The sequence below is a fragment of the Acomys russatus genome, chromosome 10 (assembly GCF_903995435.1).
Source record: "Acomys russatus chromosome 10, mAcoRus1.1, whole genome shotgun sequence".
Lineage (NCBI taxonomy): Eukaryota > Metazoa > Chordata > Mammalia > Rodentia > Muridae > Acomys > Acomys russatus.
Genome location: NC_067146.1, coordinates 26,181,837 through 26,204,275, shown reverse-complemented (window position 1 = coordinate 26,204,275; position 22,439 = coordinate 26,181,837). Strand labels below are relative to the sequence as shown.

At 40.6% G+C, this 22,439-nt stretch overlaps 1 pseudogene; it reads right to left on the bottom strand.

The window, feature by feature from the left end:
* Positions 1 to 3,434, bottom strand: part of LOC127194902 (protein FRG2-like-2) — a 70,001-nt pseudogene extending 66,567 nt beyond the window's left edge.
* Between the last annotated feature and the right edge of the window lie 19,005 nt (positions 3,435 to 22,439).

Sequence of the window (22,439 nt, the reverse complement as noted above, 5' to 3'; positions counted from 1 at the left end):
TTGTGAACGATCAACACACACACACACACACACACACACACACCCATACACACTAGCTATGTGTTCTTTCACTGCAACGTTAAGAAATATGATTTCTTGCTTTACGGTATGCTAGAGCCACCTCTGTATGATGGTTTATTAAAATTCATATTTTATTGAAGTAATCCACTTATGTGTTTTATTTCTCTCACTTGTTCTGTGCAGGGACCTAATCTTATACATCTTTAATTCTCAGAATGATTACTAAAGTGGCTGGCATATAAATATTTGTTGACCCATTAAAAGATGCAGTTGAGAATTTGTGTGCAGATGTAATATACTTTGTATATATCTGCTAAATACTTTAATATGAAAAATAATGTAAATCTTAATTCATAACTATTTTAACCAGAAGTTTGGATAGCTAGAGATCTGACAATATTCTAATGGGATGCATTTAACATTTAGAATACATTTGGGAAACTTATTTTCATTAATTCAATAAATTAAACATATACTTACTGTATGGATTAACTGCACCCAGCTAAAATCTTAAAATTTGACATTTTTGCCGGGCTGTGGTGGTGCATGCCTTTAATGCCAGCACTTGGGAGGCAGAGGTATGTGGATCTCTGTGAGTTCGAGGACAGCCTGGTCTACAAAGAGAGTTCCAGGACACTGTCTCATAAAAGCAAAAAAAAAAAAAAAAAAAAAAAAAAAAAAAAAAATTGACATTATCAACTGTAGTAGACTGTTCCTTATTTTAAATAAATAGTATTTTGGAAAACAATGAAGATCAACTGGAAAAAGAAGATACTGAACAGAACAGATGGAAGATGGGAAGAATGCTGTCAGTTACTTTCCAGGAAAAAATTATGAGGTTATATGGTCAGGCAATAACTGCAGGATAGATGGGAGATGACTATGGAAGATGAACAAAGCAGGATGCTGCTTGGGTATGGCAAAGCAGGGAAGATAGCATGCAGGCTCAGGACTGGTTTGGCTTTAAGGCCCCTGTAGTGGATTAAGGTACAATTAACTGTTAATTTGGTGATATAGGAAGTAGCTGGAAAAGAAAAGAAGCAGGGAAACTGATACCTCTTTATGAATTCCAATTGTGCTATTTAAAGACCTGTTGAATAAACAGAACTGGAGCTTATGTAGAAAACATCTATGGGGCATTATTTGCAGTTGCTATTATGAAAGCAATGATGAAGACCATGCAGAGAGTAGAAAATGATGGAAAGGGGAGAAATAAAAACAGAATTAAAAGGAAAGAGGTAAGGGAAGAGAAGGCAGAATTGGAATGCACTTTTACATAACGTTCTTGCTATTAACCACTTCGGTGTATTATTTGGACAAACGCTTACAGTTATTAAAGCCACCTGGCTATCCAACCAAATACAATCCTGCATTGTTAAAGGGACTTCAGAGGGACTTTTGTTTATTCATGGCCATGCTATACCCCATGTCCTGTTAGCCTTTATTCCTTAAAAGGTAATGACAAGAAGCTGATGTTTTCTCTTAAAGGAACCTAAAGACATCAAGAATTGGGGTTCATTTTAGCTTCTCTCACCACCAGTTTTCTACCAAAAACAACAGTCAATAGTAATGCACTTCCTTTTACTACTGATAAAGTCTTCTGACTAATTGACTTTTAAAGCAACAAGTCATCAGGCCTTTTGTCTCTTATACATTACAGTGGATATGACATGAACATTTCCATCGTCGGTATTGTAATGGAATCCAAAAGATTGAGTCATATCAGTTTTGATGTACATTAAGAAAATGTAAATAGTCAGCCATTGGAGTGTGGTGTCAAAAGTACTGTCAATGATTCGAAGAGGCTTTTGGTTGAAATGCAGAAAATTCTTGTCTTTTTCATACATTATTTTGTTTGAAGTCTGCTTTGTTACAGAGTGTCCCTTGCCTGTACATTCTTCGCCAGTGAAACTGATCATTGTCTTTCTAAAAAAGGACAACTCTAAACCATAAGTGGATAGTAACTCCGTTTTAAATAACTTTGTTATTTTGACACAGTAAACCTTATACTAAAGATACACTTTATTACATCCATCATAGTAAGACACAAAGGACTCAGTCTGATTCTCATAAGGAAATTCAATTCAGTGAAGACATTCATAGTTCCTGGAGTCTTTCAAGTTCTTCTCAACAGCCTACTAAAAGCAAAGGGTTGCTGTTGGGGACCAGAATCCTGCAGACTCTGGAAGGTGGACTCTATGGAACACTTGCTTTGTGAAAAGAAAGCCTAGGCAGAAGTATGGAGCTATGAACAAATATGTATTAGATAAACTTGGAGTGCGAGTTATATATTTTTTAAAAAGACAGACCTTCTAGAATGTTATGTATTTATTTATTACGTTGGGAAAGCTCATTAAGTTTTATGTCCCAAATTTTGTAGTCCCGGAGCTTAACGACAGATGGTGGTGTAACTCCACCAATTTCACAACTCTATTCATTTTGACATTGTAACAGATTATCCTTGGTCTGATTCCCGTGGAGCTTGAGTTTTCTCTTTTCCCTCTCTGTGCCTAGCAGGAGAGTGGAAACATAAACCATAGAGAAAGAATGTCTTTATTTGCTTAAGTTCACACAACTCTAACATGTAAAAAAACAGGCCTTTTTTGCCTGTATGAAAGAAAAGAAAATATTTCCCCTTGTATTTAAAGATTGTTGTAAGCAGCGTCTGAATGAGTAACAACTTTGAAGGCAGTATATCTAAAGAGAAAACCATGGGTCTGAACTGTTCACTTCTCCATTCTCCAGCTGAGTAGTCGTTTAAATTTTATGTTGTCACAGCTACAGGGATAAAACAGCTAGGAAGAAGTAAAAGGGGGGGGGGGGAAAAAAAAAACCTAGGTCTTGTTTAACTCTAAGTTTGGGAAGGAGAAAAAAAAAAACCCTAAGTATGTGAATGACTATATTTTTATGACAAGTATCTTAAGATCGAGAGACTCACTCAGAAAAAAAGACCAACATTAAACTACCACTTCTACAGCGTTGTCTGCACACGTTGTTTCTCGTTGTGCTTCAGTTAGTCCCATTTCCAGTGGTTTATTTTGCTCAGGATACTCTGGCAGATACCACTTCAAACGAATTTATCTTTCTTTAGCACCCCAAAAGAGCAGTCTTTCAGATTTTGTTGATTTGCCGTTTCATTGTGAAATAAATGGCAAATCAAATAAATTTTCGAGCTCCACTTGGTGAAAACATTTATTCACATAGTAAGCCTGATCAACTTTTCCTTGGAAGTACATTGAATGACTTTCGCAGACTCACATGTGGCTAGGAGCTGCTTGGCGACTTCAGGGTCATAATTTGACTTACCCTCTTTCCAAGGCACACAGCATTTGGTTGAAATACTGAGGTGATCCAGCGAGCCGACGGGACTGGTGCAGAAGAGAACTATTCGTTGCTGTTTGCCCTTTTGGCATTTCCCTAGGCTGCGGAAACCCGGTTTTCCTATTATGATACTGCAACTTTTTTTGGAGTCTGCTCGCACTGCGCGCTAAACCCTGGCCGGCTCCAGCAGTCAGGCAAGGGGAACAAAGCCTGCAGTGTTCAGGACCATGTCGGGGGCGGGGGTGGTGGGCGAGTTCAAGGAATTGCAAATAAATATATTTTATGACCACCCATCAACAAACTACGTGCCACCGTGGCAGCCCCTGGTAGCTGGGGCTGGGGCAGCAGAGGGGCTGAGGGCGGGGGAACTGCGAGAAAGGCGACTAGCGCAAGGGAGCTAAGGGGCGAGCCCGGGACCTGAACTTTCACCTCCCGAACCCGGGCCCAGCCCATTGGTTGTGGTGGAGGGTCCCAGGAGGGCAGCAATTCTTAGCAAGACCGGCTTTCTCTACTCCCTGGGTGTCCTTCCATTGGGAATGGCTAGTGGCTGAGGGCACTGGTGCAAGCAAACTAAATATAGTGGGGCGCTCAAAAAAATCGGGGCCCACGAGGGCTGCTGGCTCAGATCGCCTGGAGATTCTCAGGTAGAGTAAGCCAAGAATGTACTGGACAGGCATGGACACCCTTTGGTAGCTCTAACCGCTTGCTATTCAGACTCCTAGGAAAGCAACGTCAGAGGCTGCAAATTTCGCCAAAACTTGTCTTTGTGTGTGGAAGAGTGAGCGGCTCACTCCCTTGTCCCTCTCCTGTGCCTGAGAAAGCAGCAGCATTTTCCTTCTCTTTAGGAATTTGAATGTAACTTGTGAGGGCCCAGACTCCTTTGTAGTGCGCCTTTCTCCTCCACTTTGTCAGGACACCTGGCGAGAACCGGTAGTAACTGGGGTGGGTGTTTGCGCCTGGGGCGGGACAGCAGTGAAGCGCAGAAGACCTTTTGATGCTTCAGCCACCTTTATTCACCAGGCCCAGGGCAGGGTACCTCCTTGGATTTTCAAGGGTTTCCATGCTGGTTGTCTGCTTTTCTCTTTTCCAAAACAATTTCAAGTTAAATCGGAGTATATTTTATTTAGGTTTGCTGGTAAAGCACAGACACATAACCCTCACCTTTCAGAAGAACCTTTCGGATCCTTACCTAATGGTAGTGAGGGTTGTTCTTCGTTTCCACTTCCACCTTTAAAAACTATTCGGTCTCTGTCTACTCCTTAGTCTGTATTTCTCAAAAGCCCATTTGAGAGGGAGTGAGAATGCCCTTAGCCAGCAGAGTGCTCAGGACAGCTTTAAAGGTTCACAGAAAGCTCTGCGATTCAAAGCCCGAAGCTGACCTGCTTTCGTGTGCTCCCGACTCAGGAGGACTTGCCAAGACCAGTCCGGTGGCTTATTGACAAAAGTTGGTTTCACTAGCAAACCTGGCGGTTTGTTTACAGATGTGGGTGCCAGGGCCGCCGCTTCCTCCCCCAGAGAACTGCAGGCTCTGAAGGGAAGAATTTGTGAGGTGTGTGTGTGTGTGTGTTTGTGTGTGTGTGTGTGTGTGTGAGAGAGAGAGAGAGAGAGGGAGAGGGAGAGGGAGAGAGAGAGAGAGAGAGAGAGGAGAGAGAGAGAGAGTCCTTTAGAGAAAGGGCGTGCTGCTGGTCTTTGAGGAAAGGGAAAATTAACAAGGCACAAGTTGGTGCCGATTGTCTGCTACCCCATCCCATCATCCCCTCTTATATTGACGCTGTGTGAAAGTTCTCAACTCTTTCTCACAGGAGAATAGTTAGGAGAGAGCAGGGCCCCGACTCCGTGTCCACCCTCCCTTCCCCCGTTTTCTTGGCTGTAGCTAATCCGTGGAAAGTTTCTGTGCCTCTTGAAACGCTGCGCGCAACTGATTCAGCAGCTGAGCTGCAGACTCCCGCGGCGGTGCACACGAACGCCAGCGGCAAGGGTTGCGGGGGCCAGCGGTCAGGGAGGGGCTGGCGAGAAACCGCAGGAAGGGACTGCCCTCCCAGAGTTGGGGTGGAGAGGGGGCTTCGTAGGAACACCCACCCAGATTCAAGTCACGCGCTCTATCAGGACCCGCCTTGATCTCCTCTGGCCTTTTCTCTGTCACCTCTTCCGCGGTCGGTCCTGCTCTGGCCAGCCAGCCAGCCAGTCCAGTTCGTACCACGCGCAAAGGAGGAGGGACCTGGTGGCAGAGAGCTAGAGCACCCCCCCTACACACACACACACACACACACACACACAGAGAGAGAGAGAGAGAGAGAGAGAGAGAGAGAGAGAGAGAGAGAGAGAGAGAGAGAGAGAGAGAGAGAGAGAGAGAGAGAGAGAGAGAGAGAGAGCGCTGGCCTGCAATTTCTACTTTCCTTTCATTCCTGTTATTTTGTTTTTACTAGTCATTGATAGAGACAAAGCCTTAGACTTTATAAATGAATAAATAAATAAATCACACCTTGGTGGTGCCATTTTCCCAAGCCCCGTTCCGGTGGCCTGGGCTGCGCAACTACAAGGAAGCCCCTTGCCCTAAGTGAGACGGGAGCTACGACAATGAAGAGTGAGAAAGGTTCAACCTCTCCTTCCAGGCCGCAGGGGCGCACACTGGAGAGAAAGACCAATCAGCGTTGCTGTGCTCTCTCCGCTCCCTCTGTGATACTCTGTGCTTTAACTACCTGCCACCTAGGGCTTCGGATCCCTTCGAGGCTTTCTGCACTTCACGTGGAATCCCCTGTTTGATTTGCCAGCAGCTCCGTCTGCTGAGAGGATGTACTTTGGGGACTGCCAAGAAGCAGCAGACACAACTCGGCTGTGCCAATACAGCATAAGGTTTTGTTCTCGCCTCCCTCCCCACCCCCATCCCCCGACTCGCTGTCTGGGGCGGCGGGAGGAGGCGGAGCAGTAGGTGGGGAGAAGGGTTGGGGGTGGGGGAAGCGGCACAGAACAAACAAGTTCTCCAGCGAGTTGTTTACATAGCAGGTGGACCTGACGTCATCCAGGAGGCTCCACCGCACAGCCCTGCTAATTTTTGTCCCGCGATCATCGCCCCCCCCCCCACCCCCGGATGTGGAAGAAGTTGGCGCGGGTAGGGGTAGTGGAGTTCAAACCACTTTAAAAAATCAACAACAGCAACAACAACCCAATTACGCAAAATAAGACAAAACAAGTGGCACAACAGTACTTAAAAGTCTTTCAAAATGTCCCTTCCCCCAGCCCGCCCCCTCATAGGAAAGGCGGCACCGTGCAGTGTGTACAGTTTGCATTGCCAACAACACGCGCGCGCGACCGGGTGCGCGCGCCCGCCGGTGCACACGCACACACACACATGCGCGCGCGCGCGCACACACACACACACACACATACACACACACTCACACTCACAGATCCGGCTTGGGGGGAGCTGCAGCGCGAGACAGCGCGAGCCTCCGAGAAAGCGCGAGACACGCCGGCGCGTGTAGCTACCCGGCCCCAGCTTCGTCCCGGCCGGAGCCCAGCGCCACGCGTGCCCGCCCAGGGCATTTATGCCGCGGCCGTGTCCTCTTGTCGTAGCTTCCTCGGGTCCCCCTCCCTTGGCGTCCCCCAACTCGCGGCCGCAGCTGCTGGGACTCGAGCGTGGGTGTGTTGTTCGGGGGCTTCTGCCAGGGCGTGCTGCCGGGTGCCACCTCTCGGGACACTGCCCACAGGGTCCCTGGTCTAGGTAAGTTTCTTTGCCCTCACTGACGTACTGCACTCTGCACTCCACACTGTCCCGACCACAGCCACGCGTGGCCGGAGTACGACTTTGCTCCACGCTGCTCCCGTCGCAGCAGCAAAGTTTCGCCCCAGCGCCCGCCGCTCCACGCTGCGGGGCCACGGTGACATGTGTCAGATTTCGATGTGGGGTCGGGTCGCCTTTGCATTGGGGACCCACCATCGCCACTTGTTGTTTCCTTGCATTTGGCTTTGTGATGGGGAAAGGAGTATGCAGAGAAGCGAGATTTCTCTGTGGCTCCCGGGTGCTTTATTTATTTATTTTAATTTTTTTCTTTTAGTTTTGAATATGCAGAGTGTTGTCTCGTCCAAAGAAGCTAAGCTTGGAGGAAAAGATGTGTCGAAACACCAGATGTGTTTGTTTACTCTTTAAAAAAAATGTTTGTTGTCTTTCTCTCTTCCTTCCCACTTCCCCCAGGGAGGAGTAACAGCAGTAAAAACATGTGGTGGTTAGAAGCGCACACTTTATTGATCAGACGGCTGACCTTTATTTACTCAAGCGGGCAAGTGCATGCTTCTTGGGTCTTAGTTAGCTACTTCTGTGTTCATCTTAGAAGTACTTAGCCAGGAATCAGAGAGGCATCAAGGGGACACCCCTTTTCTCTCTAGTTTAGAAACTCCTGTGCTCTAGTGACGCCTAAGATAGCCATGCATTTCTCGGACCACTCCTGATCAGGCTCCACTTTCCCCCGAGCCAGCACGGCCTGCTTCCCTCGGGATCTGTCCTGGTTTTACTTTTATTCCACTTTGGAAAGTACTCCTTGCTCCGTGTGTGGGTGTCTTCTCTGCTTGCTGCTTCTGGAGGAGGGCGCGTGGGAGGGGCGCATACACCTTTGTGAGAAAGGAAGGGTTTTCCCCCCTTTCTCTCTCTCCTTGTTTATTTGTTTATCCGGTGAGTCCTGGGTGGCTGAGAACTGCGCTGAGAGAGGGCAGAGCATCTTCATCCTCCCCTTGGCATTCAGGGAAACACACTGTAATTGTGGGAGCTGGCCTGGCCCAGCAGGTGGTCGAATGCCCTGGAGGTGCTCGACTCCCAAACCTGGGGGCTAGGTAGATGCACTCTGAGCCCCGCCATAATGTGGGCCCAGACCCTTGTAGTGCTTGGAAGAAAAGTTGCCCTTCTGTCCCCAGATCCTAAGAACTCACAGGGAAGTTTCTCAGGGCCTGGGGAGGAAAGGTTAATGCTTTTATTATTAGAAGGAACTGCAAGAGAAAGATGTGTGCAGGTTCCCGATCTTTGAAAGTAAAATCATCTTGCCTTTGCATTTTGCAGAGGTTTGAGTCCAGAGGCAGAACTGGCCAGGATTTGGGAGGCTTCTCACAATCGGGAATCCCCAAGGAACTAGACCCATCTGTGTATTTGTTTACCCAGCTCTTTAACCAACAGATTTAAACCACTTAGAGGACAGCTGCTATCTGTAAGGCACATATCCCTCCCCCACCTTTCCTCTCACCACGTGTTGAAAACGACCGAGTTCCTAGGTCTGGAAGCTCGTTCCTAGAGTGCTACTACTTGCTTCCAGGTGGGCCGACTTTAGGGCTGTGAGGCGCAGTAAGTGGCCTGGGTGAGTTCTCTGAATGGGCCTGAGGGAAGAATGAAGTAAGCGAACCCCTTGAGAGTCTGTGAGGTGTGCTTCTTTGCAAGTGCAGATTCAGAAGCAGTTAAATACCTACCTCCCAGCTGTACCCACCAGGATCTCTCGGAAGGACAGTAACTTAGTAGCAGGTAAGCCCTGAGGGAGAAAGTAATGCCCTGGTGTCAAGTGGCAGAACTGGACATTTTCCAACGGGAAGGATTTGCGGAGAGATTTACATTAGAAAACAAGCTTGCCTGGAAGGCACATCTTTGCATGGTGTCCTAACTCCCACCAGTGGCTAGGCAGCAGTGGAGAGAGAAGACTGTGAGAAATGTCTGCCTGCTTTTGAGGTAGAAACTGAAGTGAAGATGGCTTTTCAGATAGCTGCAGCCCAAAATTTGCAGTGTGGCATACCTCGGGAAATGTTTTATGTTGTGAAGAGCCCTGTTTATCTCTTCTGTCACTGTGAGTTATGACTAAGGATATTCTCAGTGTGCTGGAATTTTTAAATGTACTGTTTGTTTAATGGTGTTAAACACAATTTACAATTTTGATTTATTTGTATCTCCATTAATAGAGTGCAAATAGTTATATGCACCAGGATCATTAGGATCATAATATTTTATGTCTGCATTAGAATTTTAGTTATCTTTCCTTTCTTGTATCTCCCCTTCCATCCTTCCTTGTATCTCCCCTTCCATCCCTCTGCTACTTAAATGGATCCTGTCAAGTAGTTTGTTCAGCTTCCTTAAAGAAAGCTCCAAGTGTAATTGTTACTCAGAAATAAGTGAAAGAAATCTTAATTGTAATCAAGTTGCAGGCGTTTGAAGAGAAGAGAGAACCTTATGGTAGCTCTCTCTGGATAAGTGGATGAGGACACACAGTCTAAAAAGATAGTCTTGAAGTTCACTTTTAAGCACAAAGAATTAGAATTCATTGAGGGATAATTTTTGACATTCAGCTTAAATATAAATACAACAAATATATTTTATACATAGATGCTTAAAATGTGGCCATCACCATTCATTGTATATTACACCAAATTAAATAATTAAAGGGAAATTATGTGTGAATCTAATAATTATACACAATTTATCAGTCTTTCAACACTACCTTATGGTTTATATATTGTCACAGATTTTTTTTTTTTTTTTTTTTTTTTTGGTGAAAGGAATCTTAACTTATTTGTAAAATGCGTGTAGTGAAGAATCCAACATGAGAGTTTTTTTTTTTTTTTTAACTTTGCACCAAGGACAATAAACTAGTTTTACTTTGAAAAAAGCTTTGTAAATTTCTATGAACTTTAAAAAAGAAAGAACTCATCATAACTGACATGTGAGAAAAGTAAAATGGGGAACAAACACTGATACATGCATATATGATTGATAATGAGAAGTTATAGTATCTTTAAGTTGCAAACAGAAAACAACTCTTTGATCATAGCTAGCAGATTTAATTTTGTAGAAGGCATATCTAAATATGTAAAAATTATCGGCTGGTTTGATTCAGATTCTTAGAGATTATAAGAGTATACTGAACAGAGTCAAAGAAATTTACCAGATATTTTGTATGTAAGAGAAGGTGGGAAGGATAGAGAACTGAGTTACAGGAAGGGCATAATATTTGATCAGTTGGCTCTGGTCAATGCTTTTATCTCTTTCAATGTTGATAATCTCACATTACAAAAAGCTGAATAAGGGAAATTTAATTTGCACCTTTCTGTGTGAAAAAAAAAAAAGGCCCCTGACTACGAGGAAGAAAATATGACTTAGGACTGAGATAATGAATAAGTTTTCTTGGAAGAAAAATGAAAAGTAAAAATTATAGTTGAATTCAGACATAGTAACATTTTTTCCAATTACTTATCACTAATATTTTGGTACACTTAAACTATTTAATGGTCTTTGTGATAGTTAATTGTACTTGTCTATATGGGCACCAAAATGTTCTAAGTAGTGTCCCAGATGAATGTCAGTAAGATTTTAATATTGATGTAGATATTTGAAGGCAATCTTATATGGCTCCTCATTTATAAAGTTCTAGAGGCCTGAACAAATCAAAACCAGAACAATTACTGCTTGCATTCTGAGAGCTTCTGTAAAAATTCATACTCCTGGAACTTTGAAGAAACATAGTCTAGTGTTCCTGGTTCACAGACAATTTAAAGCTGATTCAGACTCTACACACTGTTGTTACTTCTCCCCTTTGGAAGAAATAGCATTTTTTAGGTTCAACTGTTTATCTCTTGGATATACTTAGACTAATGTTGTGCCATGTCTATAATACTGGTCAAGGAAATAATTTACTTTTGAATTTTTGTTTGCTGGCTAGAGATTTCATTAGCTCACTGGGTACTTTTTTTTCCTGCTTTCTTATGGTTTTGTTCTGAACTTTCAGCTGCTTCGTTTATCAGAACTTCAAAGTAGGCCCATAACTATTTTTGTTTGTTTTATCTTCTGTCTTAATTAAGTATTGCTGGGAGGGCTGTCTAAACGTCTGCTTAGTTCTCTTTTACAATATATCTTTGGCTAAATGGAAATTCATTATTGCTGGCATCTATGAATACTCATGTTGTTTGGGGTTCTGCTTTTGCCTGGTGTTGCTTGATAAAATCAATGCTCACTGCCACTTGCATATTTCCTTGTCTTATTACCTCTGATTTATTTGTATATATGCTTCTTTCCTGTGCCCCATGTCTTCATCTATCTTCTATCCAATATACTCCAGACAAAACAAACACAAAGGAAACTAGTTATGTTGAGACATAAAGGAATAGTACGGCTAGAGAGAGGCTAGAGAAGATTCAGATGTGCTGTTATAACAACAGTGATGCTAAACAAACAAACAAACAAACAAACAATAAATAACAGCCATGCCTTTGGTGATCTGATTTCCTAAATTTTGTTTATTAAAGCTATGCCTAAAAGTAATATCTTTGGTAATTGAATGTCCCCTCAAATCTCTCCTCTGTTGGCTCTATTAATTTTAGTAAACTGTCTTATTTTATAGTTGAACTGATCTGGAGTTTGTATTCTTGCATATTAGTATTGGCCTGGAAGCCAACTTCTGTTATCTGTTCTCTCAATCAGAGACTACTGGTATAATCCCTGTTCCATTTTTGAAACCGTGTTGTATATAAGTAATTATACTGCTGATGATTTACTCTGTCATTTCATTTTGCAATATTTGAACTTTGTTTACTCTCTTTTACTTGGCGTGCATTGGCTCACTTTTCTAACTTACAATTGGAAGTCTAAAATGATTTCAGTTCATATGTGCAATTTTAGTCTGAAGGTATTTTCCCCATAAGCCACCTATCCTGGCCCTGGCTAACCCTTTGATTTCCATGATTTGTGAAGTATGCATTCATGAATTCAACTTTCTAATCAGTTCTGCTCTGCTCTCTTCCTCTTGTGATTCACCAAGGATACCCACAGCATCCGTTCCCTTTATATTGATAGATGTGTCACTTGGAACTGACATCTTCATCCCTTTCTGCTCTGGCAAATTATTTTCATTAGCAAGAGCGAATAAGATTTAATGTTGAAAAAGCACATCGCTGTGAAGCAAATGAATTCCTAAGGGGTTTTTTAAAGCTCTCAGCATTTTTAGTTTATTAATGTTCTTCAATTTCTTTCAATTTCTATCTTGGAGGACTTAAAATTTACTTTGTGGAAGATAATGTTGAGTTAAAATTTATTAAGTTTTTAACAGTTGCTTTTAACGATTTTTCTAGTATGTCTAAAAGATTATACCATTATAGTGATGTCATTTAGTTTTAAAAACAGGTTAAGGATATTTAACTTTCACAAACAAGAGTACAACTAGAATGACCTTAAAGGTGTTTATTTTTCTAATATTCACGTATGCCTTTTTCTTTTATCTCAACTTCTGTGCTTACTGGATGATATTTTCTTTTCTTTTTTTTTTTTAACTAATTAAGCATTTTTACATATACACTTATATTATTACACACATATACACTAAACTACCTATAGAAAGAAGAACAATGGCACAATCAGGAATTATATAAATGTTACATTCTTAGTGTTTTGGCTATTTGTATTTGACAGCCTTGAAGAAAATATCTTTCCTATCTTGGTGTGCCTAAAATTCTGAATGTAAGTCAATCTCCATGCATGGTATTTTCTATGAAAGATTTTACACCATTTTACTATTTATCTCCAATACCAGCTGTCATTTTCAAACTTTTCATAAACCTTAAGGAAAAAGTAACCTTGATTCCATAAAGGGTAATTCAGGAGGAATGGAACAAGTGTGTGGGAGGAACAGTATAGATAAAGCATAAAGTTTTCCCCTTCCTATAGTTAGGTGAAACTTACAGGACACTCTCCAAATTTCTCAACATCATACCACATGTAAATTGTTATCTATATTAATCATCCTTCACTGTTACTTCCGGCAAAGTTTTTGTTATGTTTACATGCCTGTGTTAACTTTTCATCCCTGCACTTGAAGCCTGCCTTTAGTTTAGTTAAATGTCAATTAAATGGGTCTTCACTATACAAGGGTGAAAAGCTGAAGCTCCGGATGTGGTTGGATGTACTTGTTGTAGTCATTACCTTTTGATCTCCACACGTCACACTGTTCTCCATGGGGGAAGTCCTCCATTAGCACTAGGCCTCCTTTAGGCTCCTCTTCTATTCATCCTCTACCATCCATTAGGCCTCTACAGTGAAAGACAAAGACTTCAACGAAGCCTTGCTGTTTTTTCCTATTACAGTGTACTCTGGCCTTCTAAATACTGCTCACAACAGAACAGGCTATTTCGCACCTAGGTGCACTTCTCCATTTCTCCTTCTGTGCTCTGCTGTGCACTAGGGTGCCTTGCCAACTTCCGTTCCCTGTTCCAATGTATTCCTACTACAGAACACTCTGACTGTCCCTCATAAAATATACATCCTCACTGAATGCACTCCACTTTCTTTACTGAATATCATTTTTCCACAGCACTATAATCTAATGCAAGTTATAAAAGTTCCTCCAGTATGATGTACACTGAATGATGATATACATCCGGTTTGTTGTATTTTCCATGATGGCGTACATCCAAGGTGATATGTAGTCAACTATGAATTACATGTAGTGTGATGTAATTTACATGATGCTGTAATCAAGTGTGGCATATATGTGATGATGATGTCTATGCACTGTGTTGTATTTTCGATGATGATATAGATCCAATGTGATGTATAGTCAATGATTATATAAAACCAATGTGGTGTAGTTTCCATAATGATGATGATGACGAGATATCTTTGCATATGCATACATATATCATATACATACATATACATACACAATATAGATCTGGCTTTTTTCATGGTGCTATACATCCATTGTAGTACATATCCCATAATAATATACCTTCAGTGAGATTTATATTTCATGATGATAGACATCCAGCATAATGTATATTCTATAGACATGAAGATTTTGCTTTGTTCTCTAACTATGCTTAGGACAGTGCTTTGTATTGCTAGGAACTCGATACACCAATATTGAAGGAAGAATGTGTAGTTCACAAGAGGCGCAAGATTCCAATTGTATCATTTCTCAACTTGTTTTAATGCCATTGCAATACATTTTTATCTTAGTTTTCATCCTGTAGCATTTGAATGCCTTATTATATTGGAAAAACTGTTTACTATTACATTGGCAAAGTCATGGCCCTTGTCCTAAGTAAGGATGTACGATGGCTCATTTCCTATATCCCCAGATTTAGCCCTTGCTGCTCTAGAACTGCTACATAAACCATGCTGGCCTTGAACTTACAACAACCGTTCTGTCTCTCTTTCCCTCTTTTTTTATTCTTTAGAAACAATATTACACTTTACTGCTTAAAATTGTGAGTGGATATTTGTGGCTTTTAGACAGCAAACTCTCAATAGTTGAGTATTTCAACATAATGCTTTTTATTAGAAGTTAAACTGGCATATTTTACATTATATTTTAACAAGAATAGCATAAACACTATGTATATATGTTTTAAATAGCTATAGTATCTATCAATATAATGTTGATAAACCAGGTGTTTCTGGGAGGGAAATATGAAAAATCAAGTTTATATCTATATATAGAGAAATACATCTGTATGATGTGAAACCTAGTAAGCTTACCAACTCATCCATCCATGCATACATTCTTCTATACACCCGTCCATACGTACACATGTACACCTATATTCCATCCATTCACCTATCAGCACCTTAAACAGACCAAATTGAAGATTTGCTTTGATGTCTCCATGTCTCCAAATTTAAAACCTCACACGGTTTGTTTAAATTGCCTGTGGCTAGTGAAACGTAAGTAAGAGAGGCAACTCTTGGTGTAGTGCCACACAGATGTTTTCTTGTAATGACGAAGGCCCTTAGCATAACTCCAAGATCTCCCTCAGCACTGCCCCTAGGATACTCAGTGCCTTCCCTTGCTCCATCTGATTATTCTATTTGACAGTACATGCTATCTTTCTTGGAGCCAAGAAATGTTGCATTCAAGGATTTTCTGAGGATAACTTTGGACAGCAGAGAGAGAATAATGATGGAAGTTTTGAACGTAACTTAATTGCTATCTCAGATAGTAAAAGTAGCCAGCTTGGCTTACTATACAGATCCCTATGTTAAGCACCCAGAGACCTGCATTTTGGTTTGACAGCTAACTATATCTATTATTGTTGTGAGATTTTAGATGATACTTCCTCCAAAATTAAAAAAAGATACTGGATTAGCTTTCACATTTCTTCCAACTAAAGCATCTTATGAAACATATGGGACCAAGTTTGAAGCTACAAAATGTTCTCTACTCACTGCCACAAAAATCTATACATAAGAATGAAAGAAGAAAAAGGTATGTCCTAAAATAGAAATGATGCCAACAAAAGTCCCTTATTTTTCTTCTGTTGTGTAGCAGAAAATATGATTGAGTCAAAATGGAAGGCTTTTTATACGAGTTACGTTGTCCCATAAGGTATCTTTAGGCCACTCTTCTTCCCAAAAGGGAAATGGAGCCTCTTCTTATTTATCCAGGGTGCTGAAACAGGAGGGGGAAGGGAGCGTGGAGGTGATACACTAGAATCAAGAAACATACTCAGCCACCTGACATTTTCTTCTCTGAAGGTCAGAAAACTCACATCTATAAATGTTAATTTACTCACAATTTCGCCCTGCTCCTCTGTTGAGTCATATATTTGGCTGTTGATAGTGCGAATACAGAAATAGCGGAACATGCATTTGATAAATGTTGTCTTTTTAAAATTAATTTGACATTGGAAGGGGTGTCAAAACAACTCAGGGGTATAGATGCTTTTGACCACCTGAGTTTGATCCCCAAGTCTCACAGGGTAGAATCTTAAAAATTGTCTTCTGACCTCCACTGGCATTTCAGGGCATACAACATATAAACACCCCATATGCTGGTAGTTTTTGTTAATTTGACACAAACCTAAATATACCTAGGAAGAGACTATTATGGAATTGCTTCCAGACTTAATTCATAAAAATGTTTATAGAATACTTTTTTTCTTTTTTCTTTTTTCTTTTTTTCAACTGATGTAGCAGGGCCAAGCCTATGGTGGGAAAAGTTCCATATCTGAGCGTGTGGGTCCAGACTACGTAGGAAAAACTATCCAGGCCAGCCAGAAGGAGTGACCCAGTAAGCAGCACTATTCTGTGGCCTTTGCATCAGTATCTGTCCCTGGGTTCCCCTTTCCTTGATGATGAGCTGTGACCTGTAATCCAAATACACCTTTTTCCCTCGCCTGTTGTTTTTGGCTATGGTATTTATTCAGGAAAAGAAAGCAAATGAAAGCAGAAGTTGGTGCCAGATTGTGGGCTGTTAGAATGGTGGGCCTGAGGAGGATGGTGGAAGTGTTTGGAACTTTGGACTGGAAAAACCCTTGCGTGCTTGGAGCTGAATGGCCTGTTCTGTAGTAGCTTGGAAGATAAGAACGCTGAGAGACATGAAGACAATGCAGACCCGGCTTGTGAAATTTCAGAGGGATGCAAGGACACTTTGGAGCCTGTTTGTGTTATAGTTTCTATTAACAACTGCTAAAAGTAAAACTTGGGCTCCACTGTGCAAATAGATTCTGGTTAGCTAGCACTATAGAATCAACTTTGGTTAATAGGGACCTAACATCATTGAGGTGAAATCTTATAGGAAGGATTTTCTCCCTGGTTTGCATGCAGAAACTGTGGTCCATAGGAGTTTGCTTACCGTTTTTCATCTTTAAACAGCTGTGTGATGGATATAGTCATCTCAAAACCACATATTTCAGGGCCTTTCTTTGTCACAATCACACAACACAGTCAACAACATAGGAGAAGCACTTGCTTCTCAAGAGAGTGGGGATAAATCTGTTAGCCGTCGGAAGTGCATAAACTTGAGCCATTCGTATTTCAAAGACTTTTCCTTGTCACAGAAACTGTCTATTTCTATAAGTAATAAAATTATTTGAGAATTTGACATGATGTCCCAGATAAGAGTGGTAAAATTTACCTCTTGGTCAATTTGTAATATTACATTGTTTCTGTGAAAGTACGTCTTTTAAAGCCAATGAGATGGCACGGTGGGAAAGTGTGATTGCTGCCAAGCCTAATGATCTGAGTTTGGTCTCCAGGTTGGATACAGGCTGGAGAGATGGCATGGTGGTTAAGAGTACTGGCTGCCCCCTAGAGGACCTACATTTGGTGTCGAACATCCATGCATTGTCTCACAATCATCTGTAACTCCAGATCCAGGGGCTCTTATGCCCTCTTCTTGCCTCAGCAGACACCAGACATGCACATGGTTCACATACATGTATGTAGCAATATGTATACACAATAAAATAAATACATTTTAAAAAGAAAAAGAAAATACGAGAGAATGAATTCATGCAAGTCGTCCTTTGCTCTCTATACATGTGCCATGGCAGGTGCTTTCATGGGTACACTCACAATGAACAAATTGGTGCAATAAAATCAGCATATAACTTATATTACTTTCATTTTCACCCAGCTTTAATGTTTAATAATATTAAGCCCTTTTAGCACTACATGTATAATTCTCAGACTGTTCTACAAGCAGGCAAAAGAAATATCTTTTTTCAGTTCTAAGTGGAATTGAATTTCACATATCTATTTTCTTTAATATCTAATTGTGTTCTGAAAAGATTCATTGCTAAAACAATGCTAAAGTTTAAGTATAAGTAAATGATTATTCATATGATATTGTAAAGCATTGTCTTAAAAGTTTTGTTTGTATTTTGGAAATATTTTCCTTTACTGACTATGAGCATACTTCACATTTTTGTATTTCAAAAATTTATTTATTTATTTTTATTTTTATTTTTTATTAATTTATTCTTGCTACATCACAATGGTTATCCCATGCCTTGTACCCTCCCATTCTTCCCTCCCTCCCATTTTCCCCTTACTCCCCTCCCCTGTGACTGTTCCTGAGGAGGATTACCTCCCCCTGTATATGCTCATAGGGTATCAAGTCTCTTCTTGGTAACCTGCTGTCCTTCCTCTGAGTGCTACCAGGTCTCCCCCTCCAGGGGACATGGTCAAATGTGAGGCTCCAGAGTACGTGAGAAAGTCATATCCCACTCTCCACTCAACTGTGGAGAATGTTCTGACCATTGGCTCGATCTGGGTAGGGGTTTAAAGTTTACTGCCTGTATTGTCCTTGGCTGGTGCCTTAGTTTGAGCGGGACTCCTGGGCCCAAATCTGCCTATCATAATGTTCTACTTGTAGGTTTCTAGGACCCTCTGGATTCTTCTACTTTGCTATTCTCCCATGCTTCTCTCATCTAGAGTCCAAATAGGATGTCCTCCCCTCTGTCCCAATTTCCTGGTAAGTGAAGGCTTTCGTGGGACATGCCCCTTGGGCTAGTATGCAGATATAAGTGAGTATATACCATTTGAGTCTTTCTGCTTCTGGATTAACTCACTCATTATGATCATTTCTAGCTCAATCCATTTATCCACCAATTTCGGGAATTCCTTGTTTTTAATAGCTGAGTAGTATTCCATTAGATATATGAATGTTTTGCCTACGTAGCTGTTTGTGCGTCACCTGTGTGCCTAGGACTGGCAAAGCACAGAAGAGTGAGTCAAATTCTTTGCAACTGCAGTTGTAGATGGCTGTGAGCCTCCATGTGGGTACTAGAAATTGAACCTGTATCCTTGAGAAGGAGATCCAATGGTGGTAACTGCTGAGCCATCTCTCCAGCCTCTGCTATGAACATATTTTGAGTATGTACATACAAAAATATGACAGCAAAACCACAGCACTGATGGATAATTAAATTAATGTTAATTTGTTGTTACAAGAATGGCATTTCTTACAGGGAGTACTTAAAACTTGAATGTGAATGAATAGTTATCTTTTTACATGTTACAAGTCATGAAACTGTAAATGTACTTGATTATTTACAAGAAGAAAATTTGTTATACATTTGAAATTTCATTCTAAGTTAAAATATTTGTTTCTATATTTCAGAGCCTCATGATTTTCTCAGAAAGCCATCACTTTTAATATGTTTTGTTAACTACAATCCATATTAAAACACGAATATTTCATTATTGTTTCAGGCTCCTTTACTTTCTCCATTCTTGATCTGTTTATTTTTTGCACATGGGAAGCTTTATTCCACTTTTAGGGTGATTTTTGCGTTTTCAAGAGTATAGAGCTGTGCAATTATGCCACAACGCTTGCGGTACAGAGCAGCTTTGCTGTCTTCACCCCATTTCTTCCATGCACCTTTTAGCAGTCCTTCCTGAGTCTTTGTCCCTGGCGACCACCGATCTCTTTTCAATGCCTGTGAGTTTTTCTTTTCTAGTGGGGCATGGAGTTGTTGGAATAAGGTCTTTTTGCTTAGAACAGTGTGTCCGAGGTTCAACTGTGTGGTTATACCATTTTTTTTTATTTAAAAATTTTTTATTATATGTTTTTACATTTACATTTATATTATGACACATAAATAAAATAAGATACAGCAGAAAGAATCATGAAACAATCAGGAGTTATATGAACATTACATTCATAGCAATTTGGATATTAGTATTTGGCAAACTTGAAGAACATCTTTCCTATCTTGGTGAGTCTAAATTTCTGAATGAAAATAAATATCTATCAAATCTCATCTCTGCTAATTTAAAACATCTATCTTGACCTAAAAACATCTTAACTCCTAAACAACTAAGCTTAATCATAAGACTAAACTATCTATTCTTCAACCCCGTTGGAAACATGAGAAGGAATAAAACTTAATTACCTGAGTAAACAGGAAGTACAGGTTAGCAGCTTCCAAAGTAAGAAGAGGACAGAGACAGTTTGCTGCCTGAACAGTTACCCAAAACTTTGTATAACTCTGGAGCATATTCTTCAGCCTTTTGGCCTAATATATCTGACAGACATATTTGTGAGGCAGGAACAATTGAGGACTTGCTTACCCAGTCTTGGCAGAGTTTGGTCATCGACTCTGCCTGCATTCAAGTTTGCCCATTTTTAGGCAGAATTCTGTCTGTGGCAGAAACAAGGACATTTTGCCCAGTGGCTAATTTGCCACATTTGCAGCCATCTCCATAAGGACGTTCCTTGATCCTCATCATCTTTGAGGTAGGCTGGATGCTGCCAGGAGTTTATCTTTCTTTTTGTCAAAAAGTCTTTAAAATAATAAAAACATCTTTAAATACATACATATTCTGTATGTATCTGAAGCTTTTGAAGACCCTATCTAACTATTTTACCTTAACTATCTATAGAATCATATCTATCTGTTAAACCTAAGATATATATTCTTATGATAAAAATAGACTTGTAATTGACATGACCATGATTTGATGAACTAACAATTAGCTTCTATTACTTAATTATCCTAAACAGCCTGCTATAGTACTTCCAAGATACTGGAAATAAACATTATATTAAAATTGAGTTGTATGGGTACAATACCTCATATTAGAGTAGAAACATATATATACATATATATACACATATTGTTGAAGAATAATCTTAAATTTGATTTCTATACCAATGTATCAAAACAAAACTTATTTTGCATCAACATACAAATTTCTATACTAATGTTTAAAAAATAATCTTTTTTGTGAGTAACAATTACTGCCTTAAGTTGACGAGTAGATTCAATGATCTACTTTTGTCCTATCATCCCTATATATTTCTATATGCCCCATTCTTTCTTTTCAACCCCTATCTCCATACCTACTAAAGAAAGATAAAGGAAGAGAGAGACATCCCTGATTCCAACATTGTTTTCTCTCTTTATAAGACCAATAATAACTTAAAATCTACTCCTGATGAAAATAAGCATCTGTAGCCCAAGGGAGCAACAACAACAACCTGTCCAACCCCGCCCCCTTAGGGGAAATGGGGCATCACTCTTAAGGTTTCTTCTGGCTGATTTGGGCCAAATACTTCCTTTGTAGGGACCCAGATAAAATTGGGGAAAATGGTTAAACAAGCCAGGAATAGCATTTGTGGTCCAGTTTCTAAACGTTGAGAAATTCCAGTCTTAATTAGAGTCCTGTGTGTGGCAGTCTTAAGTGCTGGACCAATTGGGATCAGAAGCTTTCTTCCAAACTGTCCTGTTCTGATGAGGAACAACAACTGAAGAGCATGGTCCCAGAACATGAAGGATGCAGGATGTCATTGTCCAACATACAGAGAAGAATGAATCCTGTTAGGTCTGATACAGTGTCAGTGTCCAGTTCTTTTGTCCTGAGAACATATAATTTCTCACAAGTGTTATACAGTCCTAAAATTATCAATGCATAAGGTGTGTGTGATTCACAGAACAATTAGGGCTGGTTCTCTGATCTTTGTATGAGCAGAAGTAAGATATCTGTAAATCTTCATTCATGTCATAAGAAGAATTGCATCTAATAATAAGTCAAAGGGATTCTGTGACCAACAAGAAGCCTTGTCTATGCACAGACACTCGTGTCTCAGCTAGTATCAGAAGCTATTCCCATATAGTGGGATTAGCAAAATAAGTTACCTACTTGTTCTGCAGTTTGAATTCTTTACATCCCAATTGTAGCTCCATACCTCATAACCTCCTGATCTTACACCCTTCCTTACACCCTTTGCCTCCCTCCCCTAGTACTTAGCAAGGAGAGCCCTCCTCCCCTAACATTTGACCTCAGCTTATCCAGTGTCCTCTGTACTACCTACAACCTCTTTCTCTGTGGCCTGAATCCATGTCTGAAGTAGTCCCTACTCCCCATATTGTGGGATCCACAAGGAGACTGTGCTGCCTGTCTACTACATCTGAGCAGAAGGTCTAGGTCTATATCATATATTGACTTTGGTTGGCGTATCAGTCTCTGTATTGTAGTGTGGTTATTCTGTATTAAGTGGCTAATATCCGCTTACTAGTGAATATATGTCAACGCTGTCTTTCTGGATCTGGGTTACCTCGCTCACGATGATTGTCTCTACTTCTATCCATTTGCCTGAAAATTTCAAGACTTCTTTGTGTTTGATAGCTGAATAGTATTCCATTGTGTAAATGGACCATATTTTCTTTATTCATTCTTTGGTTGAGGGACATCTAGGTTGTTTCCAGATTTTGGTTATTATAAACAAGGCTGCTCTGAACCTACCTGAGAGGTGTCCATGTTATATCATGGACTATCTTTAGGGTGTATGCCCAGGAGTGGCATGGCTGTGTCTTGAGGTAGATTTATTCGCAATTTCCTGAGAAAGGGCCAGATT